Below are 11,996 nucleotides of genomic sequence, written 5' to 3'. Positions count from 1 at the left end.
CCTGAAAACCTGTGAACTTTTTTTTTTATTTTTAAGTTGAAGCTGCTAATTGTAGAACTGTATAATTAATGCATTATCCATGACAACAAGGTTACACGGTTTATGTTTAGCAAACATGCTTTTTCTGGAGGGTGGAAAAATACATAGTGAAAACTTATGGAAACACTAGGCTGTTTTTTACCACTTGGCATGACAGCCAGTCTCTCAGTCATCATTAGAGCTGTGTGCCTAATCAGGCTCTGAAAAGATACCCTGAAAATTGGCTGGAGCCCTGGTATCACTGTCTAAGTCCATGGCTCAAACCTGGTGTTTTCACTGTCCAAGATAGGTCATTGCAGGCAGATATTCCCAGAACTGGAATGTTTGGTCTGCTAATTGGCACATTCCTACTTAGATTTCCTAGGACATGCTGATTTGTAACATGACTCAAGAATTTACTTCTTAGTGGGTAATTGCCTCAACTTTCCTAAATCTTTCTGTTTACCAGCCTTCTTTCTTTATTGTGCCTGTCTACTGCTCTTTCAGCATTTGTAATCTTCTTTTATTAGCTAGACTTCCTTCTGATTATTTCACGTGTTTTTCACTGGTTTGAGAATTTCTTTTCTCCCTGGCCTTTTCATAAATCAACTATGCGTTGGTGTGTGCTGGAAGTGGTGGAATGATTTCCTTAAAGCTTGCAGCAAATGATGTTGTATCAATGCTGACTTTGTTACTGCAGTCGTAGAAACATTTTTAACAAATTGGATGGTGTGTTCTGTATTCAGAATTCAAATGCAGTATGTCGAGGGACTTCTCTGAATGCTTGAGAGCCCAGAAACAGTGTGACCTCTTCCACTATGAAAATTGGAAGCTTATTTGTGACTTACACAAGTCTTAATGCATTTCCCAGTTCAAAAAATTATTCTAAATACAGTAGATTTCACTGCTTTGGTTTTTTTGGCAACTTCTGTTCATGTAATTCCCTCCCCTCACCCTTTACTCCTGATCATTTAATTCGCTTGATTTTAAAATTGTAGTGAAAGGAAAACCATATTGCAATTCTTGGATGAGCTTTGCAGTTATTGCCATTGTCTTTACATGGTTATTGATGTCTGAGGGTTTCTTGGTGAAACACTTGTGTCACTATTCCAGATAGAGAAACCTGAAGGAAACCACTTCTGCTCTCAGGCAAAGTTTACAAAGGGTTTGCTCTTTCCATGCCTCTGTGGAAGTGCTGAAAGTTCTGCAGGTGGCTTTGAGAGCAGAGAGATTTTTGTCTTGTCCTGATGATTTTCTAATACTTAATTTGATTGGCTTTTCCCAGAAAGACTTAACTGGTGTGCCTGCGTCTATCAGTACTTAGAGTGTGCATAGGGAGCCACTGAGCAGCACTGTGGGAGAAGGGAAAGCTTGCTCTGCTCCCTGCATAAGATTGTATTCTATAATTCATTGCCTTTGAAAACTGTCTTATCACAGCATCGACTCCTTAGCGCTTTAATACAGGATAAGCTTATTAGAGATAATCTGTTTACTGAATGTCCTTAGCACAAAGCAATCTAGTTAACAGCATCTTTTGAAGCTTTGTCTTCTGGATATATCTTTTAAACTCATCCCTGATTATTTATCTGTATCTTTAGATCCTTTTCTTTAGACTTGTATCTGCTTTGGCATGAAATTACAGTGTCTGGTGAAGACACTGATAAACTTAATACCCTTGTGGGGAAATAAGGCAAACCAGCCCCAAAATTAGCTAGTCAGGGTAAATAATTCAATCTCTTCATGTTTCTTTAGGCTTCAAAATAATTTTTCTTCTCTATGCTGCTACCAGACATTGCCACATCTCCACAGTGCTCCTCACCCAGCAGTTTGTATGTCTGGATGTTTCCCTTCCAGCATGCTGTCCTAAAGTCTGGATCACTGCTTAAGATGTACAGAGGAGGGAAGGAAACCTGGCAATTCATCCTCAAATTACTAGGTATTTTTGGAAAATACTTACAAATCATTGTATTAAAAAAGACAGGATGAGGAAAGAGCATTACAAAAGAAGTATAAAAGAGTGCAAGGTGGCAGCTGTGAGAAATGTGATACAGTGAGCCCATTTTACCTTTGGATCTTCTTGACCATTGGAAACTGCTCAATAAAATTCTGCCTTGATTGTTCAAAATACTTTACATGTCTCTTCTGAGCAACTGCACCAGTTACTGATGAAGGCAATGTTAATGTGAGTAGTCTCTTTGTGCTCCCTCTTTTCTCATGGATTTAGATGTGTTAAACAGAATTACAAATTATCAAACAGCCCTTTCCCTTCAAAGGAAAGAGAATCACAGACATACCAATGAAATCAGTGTCTGAGTATTTTAAGAAATTGTTTTCTCTAAAAGACCCAAGTTTGGGACATAATAACTGATGGCAGTTTTGCTGTGATGATTTTTTTTAAAGTGAAGTGACTGTTTTAAAACCTGTATTATTTCTCTGTACCTCTTACTTAATGGATCCTTTAATTGCTGAGGAGGCCTGGATGCTGAGGATGTAACCAACCTGTCTGAAACCTCCTGAGGCAATTAAAGATTTTTATGCTGTACTCAGGCTAATTTTGCTTTGGTGATTATTGTATCTGTTCAGGTTTTAGCATATGATAAGCAATCAAAATGCTGCAGTTGGAAGGAATTGCACCTCAGATGCAAGGCATACTGGATAGTGCAAACTTGAATAGTGTCTTGTAGGCAAAAATCTTAGTGTCTTTTATTTTGAGTGTTTCTTAATCTTCTTTCCTTTTTCTTGGCATTATTAGATACATGCACAAAAGCAGGTGCAAGAAAGATTAGGCTGGAGTTGATACTTGTGCACCAATGTGGTATTATTTCAGATTACTGTTCAGCTTTTGAACCCTAAGGCTTTCAGTAGGAGTGACTTACTTGGTAACATCATAGGCAAATTCCACAAAGTTCATTCTTCGTAGTGGAAAATATAATTATTGCAAGGATGCAAAAACTTGTGTACACCAAGGGGGGTGGGGGGAAGAAAATAAACACTTTCTTGCCAATGTTTTTAGAAATGTAATACCCATTCTTGCTAGTGTGGACTGAACATTGCTACCCCAATTAGAATAGAGTTGCTACATGCTGCAGGAAAATGGAGAAGTGTTTCCTTCCAAGCACTTTAAAGCTACTATTGAATTTCTGTAAGTCCAGAGAAATCTAGTACCTCCAGCCTGTAAAACAAGCTTCTCTATTTGGCCTCATTAATGTTTAGTCTGTTTTTTCTTGGCAAAATTTCTTCAGTGACAGTCTCCACCAGATTGACACAAAAATGTTTTCTTTGCTTGCCATCTGTCTGGACTGATTGGAAAAAGTAAAGTGGGACTTGTTTAGAAAAATATATAAGCAGTTCATTTGGCACAAAGTTTGTTATAGATGTATGAAAAGCAGCTGGGTCCAGCTCAGGAGGTTAAAAAAAATGTTTTATTGCAGAGGGATGACTTTTCATGTACAAGTTCATGCACTAGATGTGTTCTTTCATTTTGCTTGCAAGAAGTGGCTAAATAAATTAGCCATGTCACTTAATTAGTTTTATTTGTGTTTTACCGGGTGACTTACAATATTATGTGTGAATAGGGATCTGGTATTTCAAATGCCAGTCAGTTGCAAGTACAACATTTAAAAGTAGCAGAATAGAGCTGAAAGCTTCATAAGCACTTTATTCCAACTTAATTTTGCCAAACACTTCAATATATCAAAGTTACCTGTTTTACTGGATTGATTCTGTTTTCTGTTTCTTTACAGGTTTCTTTTTTGCAGACTTTCATCTTGTTGGTGTTTTTTTGGGTTTTTTTGTTTTTTTTTTTTTAACATTGAGAACGTTTGGCTAAAGATGGCTTAGAACAATAATGAAATCCTGTTCACATGAATGTTTTCTGTAGAGATGTTGGTATGTGTGCCTATAAGAACATGTATGTGGAAAGAGCATAAGCATGGTGATGTGATGCTGTTTTCTCCAGCTGTGTGCATTGTTTAGCTTCAACTTTTTTACTATTCAAAATTCATTATGTTTAGCGGTCAGAATCAATCTTTAAACCAGCCGTGTTTGGCACAGCCTTTTTCTCCCTCTTCCTTTGAGCTGTCTATAGCTATCTTTTGCTGTTTTCTGACTCTGAGACTTATTCTCAGCATTTATTGCCTGAGCCTCTGCCATGCTGAATGTAAAGCTGAGCAAAAGCCATTTTTCTATGGTTCCTGAACAAGAGAGGAAGGCTGAATTCTAATAGCAGGGAAAAAAAAGAGAAATTCTTTCTACTTTCTGGAGAACATGAATTCCTGGTGGCAATTGTCTTCTTTGTATATTCTGCTTCTGCTTGATCACAACTCTCTCATTATTTTTTTTCTTGTAAAAATTACAAGAATAGGTTTTAGGAACAAAATTATTTTTCAGGCTTTCAGATAGGAGGGGTCAGACCTCAGTCTTCTGTGTTTGTTTGTGGGGATTTTATTTGTAGTTTAGGGTGCATATGGTTACAACAGAATTATCAAAATGAGAATTTATTTCCCTCAGGTTAAAATTCTAGTGTTGCATTGGTGCTAAAGGCTACTTCAATTTCTGGTTCCAAAACCAAAAGAAACTGAGTTAGCCCTGCTGAACTACAATTTTGCTTTCAGTGTTTCATAATCATAGAGAACTCTACGGTATAGATAACTATAACCATCTGAATGTGTTTTTAAATTTCAGGCCCTCTGAAATTTCATATTTATATATACACTTGTTAACATCTTTAACTGAACTGGGAATATTTTGCACTTTTCTAATGCTTTTCTCTTCTGAGATTCCATTTTTGGAGGCATTACTCAAGTTGAGTGATAATTCCTGACTTAAATATGTACTACTCAGGCCTCGTGGATTAGGTCTCGTCTATTACTGGACAAGAATTTTCCCTTGGTTGTGCATGTTTAACATTGCTAACGTCTTGTAACACATGAAGATTGAAGACTGACTGTGGTCTAGGCAGCTAACTTTGGTTTTCTTAATTAGGAAGTATAGAATAGTAAGGTGAAGTTCATCAGTCCCCTTCTGATACAAAGATTGGCAGAAGTTATGTACATGGAAATTATTTATGAATAGGTGAATGTGTTAATTCATGAGTTCAAATACTCAGCTGTGTTAGACACTATCGGTCAGCAAGCTAGAAATATCTATATAGGAATTATTGGCATAGATTGTACCTGCATCTCGTCCATGGCTGGATTTGCAGGTGGGTTTTTGCAAATTGTTGTTCAAAACCAGATGCAGCTGTTTTGATGCTTGCCAATATATTGATTTTTTTTTTTTTTTTTTTTTCCCCCTCTTGAGACTTTGATTAACATATAATTATTTTTGCCTTTGTGCTTGTTTTGCAGCATCTGTTCCACATGACATGTTTACTTTGTCTCATCTTAGTCTCTGTGGCATGTTCCCACTCAGTATTTTTGAAATATTTTCTGTTGGGTTGGATGATTCATGTTTTTGCTGGACTTTATTGGCTCAATTTACTGCTTTCACTATTGTTTGTTTTCAGTTCTAATGTAAAGGCTTATTCCTCCTTTCTTCATTAAAATTATTACTCTCAGTACATAATGTCTTTACGGATGATTCAGTTATCTTGTCTAGATGGAGAGGCTAATTTTCTTTGAAATCTCATGTGTCCATATGGCACTTGATTTGTCTTTGTTATGCTTGTTTTCTGCTGTTGTAGTTCTACTAATGGCAGTAGAAATATATTTATATAAAATTTATATAATAGTCCTTTAGTACTGATGGCACATATTACAGCATATTTTCTGCATATAGTAGGACTGGAAGGTATATAAAGAATTTATGGCCTGTTCCATGTGCCAAGAAACCCCCATGTTATGAGCTGGAACTGACTTACCAGTTCAGAAGATCTTACCACTGTAGTTTCATGTTTGGAAGTCTAGCTGGTTTCATGGAGGAATTTGTAGGGATCTGCACTTTGTTCACTCAGTGTTACTGGTCACTGATCAGTAATAACATTGCTGCCTCTTTATACAAGCTATTGATTGTGTGTTGATGAACTGGTTTTGGCTATACATTTGCCTGAATTCTTTATAATAAAAAGAATATCATACAAACCACACCAAACTAGATAAATACAAGAAGCATGATTAAGTAGACTGGTAATCATGTGTGCTTTCATTTCAGAGCAGAGACAAATGAGTTTCTTCCTACACGTAGCTTTGAAGAACAAATGCAGTTTCCCATTGTAAATCTACCAAAAGGTGAGGGACACTTTGTGGTTTTCTTCCTTTTTGCATAAATAATTGGTTATAAATATAAACTTATGGGATAATATTTTTGACAAATGTAGTGTGGGCAGAGGTGTTACAATTGTTCTTCATAGGGGGCTGCTATTGAGTTTCAGGCTGGTCAGGCAATGTTGAATTAAACTTTAAAGTCCTTTTGTTAGAGAAGACACTTTTTGATCAGTTTTCCCATGGTAGTTTATGAACTGAACAGACAAAGATTAGGTATTTTTTTGTCCAGTTTACCCTTATAATTGTGTACTCCTGCAAAATTAAGCCTAGTCTCTCACAGGATGCAGTAAAAAAGGTAGTAAAATAACACAGGAAATGGAGTCACTGTTGTATGTTTCAGGAGACTCTATTGAGCACGTGGCTTCAACTTAGCTCTCATTGTATGGCATCAGATAGTTCAGTTGTGGTAGGAAATACCCTGCAGAGGATCTCAGATTATGTGCACTGTACTGTTTTAACTCACACAGAATGTCAGTAAGGACATCAGATATGGATTTGCCAGGTTTCTTTATACTGCTCTAATCATAATCAAACAAGTGTGGACTTAAGAAAGATTGGCTGAACCAAAACTATGAGGCAGCTGAGGCTCTTTTCTGAAATACTTTTTCAAGCAAGGACCATCTCCTTTGGGTGGTAAATTTGCCGTACTCAGTTCTGGCATAGAGTTCTTGGTTCTTGAAAAACATTTTGGCAACTATGTTCAACTGTGTATGACCAGGAGCAGGACTCAAGAAGATACTGGAGGCTGTGGATGGTATAGCCCTGTGCCTTTATCTCATAAGGTTCACCTTGGTCAAAACCAGTTTCTATTCTCGTTTTTTAGCCCTGGAAAACAGAGAGTGGAGAAATCTCCCTTTGGCTTACAGAAAGTTGTTCTGGTTTTCTTCTTGTGCAGCTTTGAAAAATCCAGCTGCAATTTCTTGCAGTTTGTCCAGATCTCACTGTGTAATTTGTGTCATAACAGAAACCTGCAGCTGGTTTTGTGCACTGATGCCACTCGAGGTGGTAGGTAGACACCCTGTCTGTAGTGAGTGAGCAATGAGCAGGGATGGGTGCTGGAAGCTCAGTACAAAATCTACCCTGGGGTTTTGTTTCTGGTGATGATTGTGGTTGCTGGAGATGTTCGGTCATTAGGGAAACTAAATGTTGGTTCTCATCTCCTCTAAACCAGTCAGTTGGTGTCATACCAACCTAAACACAGTGGTGGTGGAATTTGCACCAGGAGTGATTGCAAATGAGGTACTCGACTCCCAGCCCAGCTACTACTTACATCAGTGCTCATGTGCTGGATGGAGAGAAAGATAAGTCCTTACATAATTTGCCAGGTTTTCATTCTCCTGTTTACTTCCCATTTAACCCTGGAATATTAGCACTTCCTTATAGACTTTTGACAGACTTTCTTCCATGAATTTGAGATGTGTTTTGCTTCTTCTTCATCATGTGAGTCATATTTTTAATTCCTTCAGTATTTGAATTGTATTTTATGTATTATTGTATATTATGTATGAGCTGATGCTTTTAGGGCTCAAGGTATTTTGGACTTTCTGGTATCCTTTTCCCCAAAAATTTTGCTTGCCCCCATGGTTGAAGTCTGAGAATCATAATAAAGACCAAGAGGGGGGGGAAATAAGCCAAATTCCCATAAATATATTTGATAGATGGGGAAACAAAAGCACAGGAGACCACACATTAGTTTCACGTCCAAGCCAGGAGAAGCTTCAGATGATCCAACTGATGCTTCAGTTATGAGAAAATACTGTCTTCCTCCTCAATTCCTTAAGCTGGTTAAAGCTCCTTCTCCATCCTGGAGTGAGATTTCCATGTACTGAGCTTCTGAGAATCACTACTCTGGGGATTGCTGTTAACTTCAAAATGTGTTATTTGCACATTGAAGTACTTAACTAAGGAGCTTTTCTTTTTCCAGTTGCAGTCACTGGAGGCTTGATGGTAATAGAGCTGTCTTCTGCTCTCTGCCAAGTTTATTTTCCAAAAGAAATATCTGAATGGGGAAACAATGACTAAAGAGGATATGTGAACTGTCTAGCATACTGCAAAGGTCCACATATTAAGGAGAGAGAGGACTTTTGGATGGCTGAAGAGTGAATTATTATGACTAAATTAATCCCCTTTTGAGGGGGGGAAAAAAAAAGAAATTGGCTATCAGGGAACACTTTGAGAAAGTCTCATGATCTGAATGGTTCAAAAGGATAGAAAATCTTGGGAGCAACTGTCCATTGATGTGGGATGCACTTATAACCAAAAAGGTATTTTCCATCTCCCCACTTTTTTTTTTTTTTTTTTTTTTTTTTAACTGATTCTGTGTTCAGCATCAAATTCATGTGTTAGTGTCAGGCTTAAAACAATGCCTATAAAATTTGGCGTAATTTCAAGGCTGTTGGAAAGAAGAGGCAAAAAAAAGCTTTAAACCTGGGGGTGGTGGGAAGCTCCAGGGGCTCAGCCAATGGGTCACACCTTCGTTCTCAAACCCGCTAACAGTGTGCAAAGGGCAGGGCCGGGAGCCTTGATTGCCCTGATGAGCCCCACCTGGGGCTCCCCCAGGGCTCGGGAGAACCCAGCACAGAATCCTCTTTGTCTTCCCACACAGTGCCCTGCCTGCTCCATCCCTGTGCTGGTTCCTGTTACTGGGGCAGGAAACAACTCTTTTGTGAGGAGAACATCAGTGGTGAGTCAGCTTTAGTCCTGTTTTCATATCATGCTTTTAATTTGAAACTTTTTGTTTGTTTGTTTTTGTAATTTTGTCTTGTTAAATCAGTTCATGTCCGCACAGCAGAAGTGATCTTTAGGCCAAATTGTTTGCATGCTCACGAAGAGAATAGGATACCTCACAGAGGAGGGAAAGAAACTTGTGTTACATGCCAGGTTTCTGGCTCAGATGGAGAGTTAAAATGTCAGCCAACTGGGCCAAACCACAACCTGTGATAAACTCTGGCCTTCCATGGAGATTGCTCTTTTTCTTGTGTGTGGTATGAAGTCACCTTGGAGTAGCTTGGAGTTAAGCTCTTGTATCTTGTTTTCCTCTGCGTAATGCTCACTACACCTTGAGACTTGGAAATTTTTGTTTTGATTGAACAGTATGCAGAGTGAAAAATAGCCTTCTAAAGTGAATGTTCTTCCTTGTTCCTTCAAGAACCTTTTCCCAGTCCTTAGTACTTTTTACAGCTATCTCTGGGGCCAGTGGCAGTGTTTGAAACCACACAGGTTGCAATGTTTGAAATAGCTTTGCTGTAGTGCCTCAAGCTCCACCTGTGTTCTAATTTGGAGATTGAAAGCAGCTGTGAGCTGGTCAGGTGTCCTGCAGCCGCGGGGCCAGAGAAGCTTGGCTCTGAGAGCTGCTGTGGAAAAGAGATGATTTCAAAGCTGTGCTGGAACTTGGGCATTGCTTTACAAGGAAGCAGGTTTTCTTACGTCACATTACAGTAATGCATGTTGTACTGTACATAAATATACACCTTTTCTAACAGCACTGGCAAAGGTGTTGAGCCATTTGTTGGGATTTTGGTTTGTTATTCACAGATTTCATTGGTTAATTTGATAGCCTATACAAGTTGTCAAAGTTGGTTTGAAGGTTCTCAGATTTCCATGAGATTTTTCTGTCAGTAAAAGTACTAGAACCTGGTCCTTGGCCAATATTTTACAAGGATTAGAGCAGTAAAAATTGAAGGAATCCTGTTAATCTTCCTAAGCAGTTACTGTATATATTTGAGTCGTGGGGAATAGAGGTGGATTTATTTGTTAGTTGTTTTTGACAGGGAAATATTTGAGAAAAGGCACTTTTGTATTCTATGCAGCTTGTAGCAAATCTTGATTATATAATAATTCCACAGTACACCAATAACAAAATGTTGATAGAATATATTGACAATTTCCAGTGGAGAGTTTCACTGGCCACAGGGAGGTAAGAATGGCTATTATAACACGTAAGAGGAAGATTGAGAAATGGAATAAACTAGTGAAAAGATGGCCTAGTAATGTATTTGGGAGAGGCAGTGTGTTAAGTGCATAATGCAAAGGGGCCACATACAACTGTAAGCCCCAGGAAATTAGTGGAGTCTCACCAGGTCAAGACCCACCTAGTACAAATGCATTTGAAGTCTTTGAACACACAAGGTTTTTTTTTCTACCATCTTAACTATTTCTTCTATTAGTATCAGCATAACTGGAATTCCTCCTAGTATTTGTTCAGTGCTCATTTCATCCTTTAATAAAAGGATCTGTCTTTCTAAAGATAAGCTTATTTTTCCACCCCAAAGAGAAAAGCAAGAATGCTTGACAGCTCCTTTCTTTCTTTCCTCACTCTGCAGCAAATAATCAATCTTGGCTGAATGACATTTTAGAGAAATTAGTCGTAAATGTGTCACTACTTAAGAAAAGTGTAAAATGCCCTTGCATTTGCATAGGTGGGAAATCAGAATTTAGCTAAATATACACGTGGCTGAAGAAAGCATAGAAATAAAAAGGATCTTGTAACAAGAAAATTACAAGGTAGCTTTTTGAAGAAAATTGCATGAATGGTCACCACTGTGAAGAGTTAAATGGGTAGCACCTAAATAAATCCTTGAGCAGAGTGAGGGTGCTGAATGCCCTTGGTGTCAGACTCCTTCTTAGAAAAGGTTTTTGTGCTCCCTTTGCTGCTCAAAGATCAGACATCATGTACCAAATGTAATTCCTCTTTTGTGGGCTGGTCTGCAACTGTTTTTCTCTTCCTTTCTCCTAATTTTTTTTCGTACAATGTATTTACCATTATTTCAGTAATAATGTAATAACATGCATCGATCCTTTAAACACATACAGTTTAAAGCTTTTTCCCAGTGGCACCTCGGCAGGCTTTGCAAACAGTGATCAATCAATAACCTTCACAAAGCCCTCTGCATCCCTCTCTTAGTTACACAGTTAGGAACTGAAGGATAGGGGTGTTGAAAGACTTGGCCAAGGTCGCACAAGGAGTTGGTAGCTGAGTTTTAAATCTCACATTCCTATTTCAGACTTCAGACCACACGTCCTCCACATAAGCATGTTTATGTTTCATGCAGAGAATAGGGACCAGTCTTGCCACAGTGACTCTCCAGGTTAGTGACTAATCCTTCATAAATTCTGAGCTTTCCAAAGCCAAATGTCTGAAAAGGAAAAATGAGGGATGCTTCAAGAGAGAAAGCTGATGTTGGAAAGATGTAGATTTCTCACCAAGGGAAACCACTGATGTGTTCCAACATAATTTGGTTTGCCACCAACAGCAGGCAGATGATGGTGACACTGTCTTGCAGTCAGTCTGTGTGAGGTGTTGGTTAATGTTGCTACAGCAGATATTCATTATAACCTACAATTACTCTGTTTATGCAACCATTTAGTAGTTATTCATTAAAAATAAAATTTATGTATTGCTATTGGATGTGTATTTTGCCAGGGAAGTGTCCTTGGCAGAAACATGTCTGGATCAACACTCAGCTAGCAGTCACTCTTTATGTTGTCATATAAAACCTTGTTAAATAATATTTTCTTTCAATCTTCAATTGCTGTTATATAAGACCAGTAATGAAAGTTTCCCAAAGGATTGGTAAATGGAGTGAGTTTTTCTGTACGTTTTCTCTATAAAATAAAGAGCTAAGCCAATGAGTGTCAACATTATTGCCTAGTTGAAGTGCTTGCTATAAACTCTGATAGTAAATTGTTTACTTTTAGATTTTTGCAGGTTTAAAA

General features: G+C 38.1%; 1 long non-coding RNA gene across 1 annotated transcript in view; it reads left to right on the top strand.

Moving 5' to 3' along the window:
* The first annotated feature begins 6,161 nt into the window (after positions 1 to 6,161).
* Positions 6,162 to 11,996, top strand: part of LOC130256703 (uncharacterized) — a 46,678-nt gene continuing 40,843 nt past the window's right edge. Inside the window, exons 1-2 of the long non-coding RNA XR_008841170.1 lie at positions 6,162 to 6,245; positions 8,887 to 8,964. This is a non-coding gene — a long non-coding RNA (uncharacterized LOC130256703). The remainder of the gene's footprint in view (positions 6,246 to 8,886; positions 8,965 to 11,996) is intronic.

This window comes from Oenanthe melanoleuca, chromosome 9 (genome assembly GCF_029582105.1).
Source record: "Oenanthe melanoleuca isolate GR-GAL-2019-014 chromosome 9, OMel1.0, whole genome shotgun sequence".
Classification (NCBI taxonomy): Eukaryota; Metazoa; Chordata; class Aves; order Passeriformes; family Muscicapidae; genus Oenanthe; species Oenanthe melanoleuca.
This window is presented reverse-complemented; position numbering and strand designations above follow the sequence as displayed.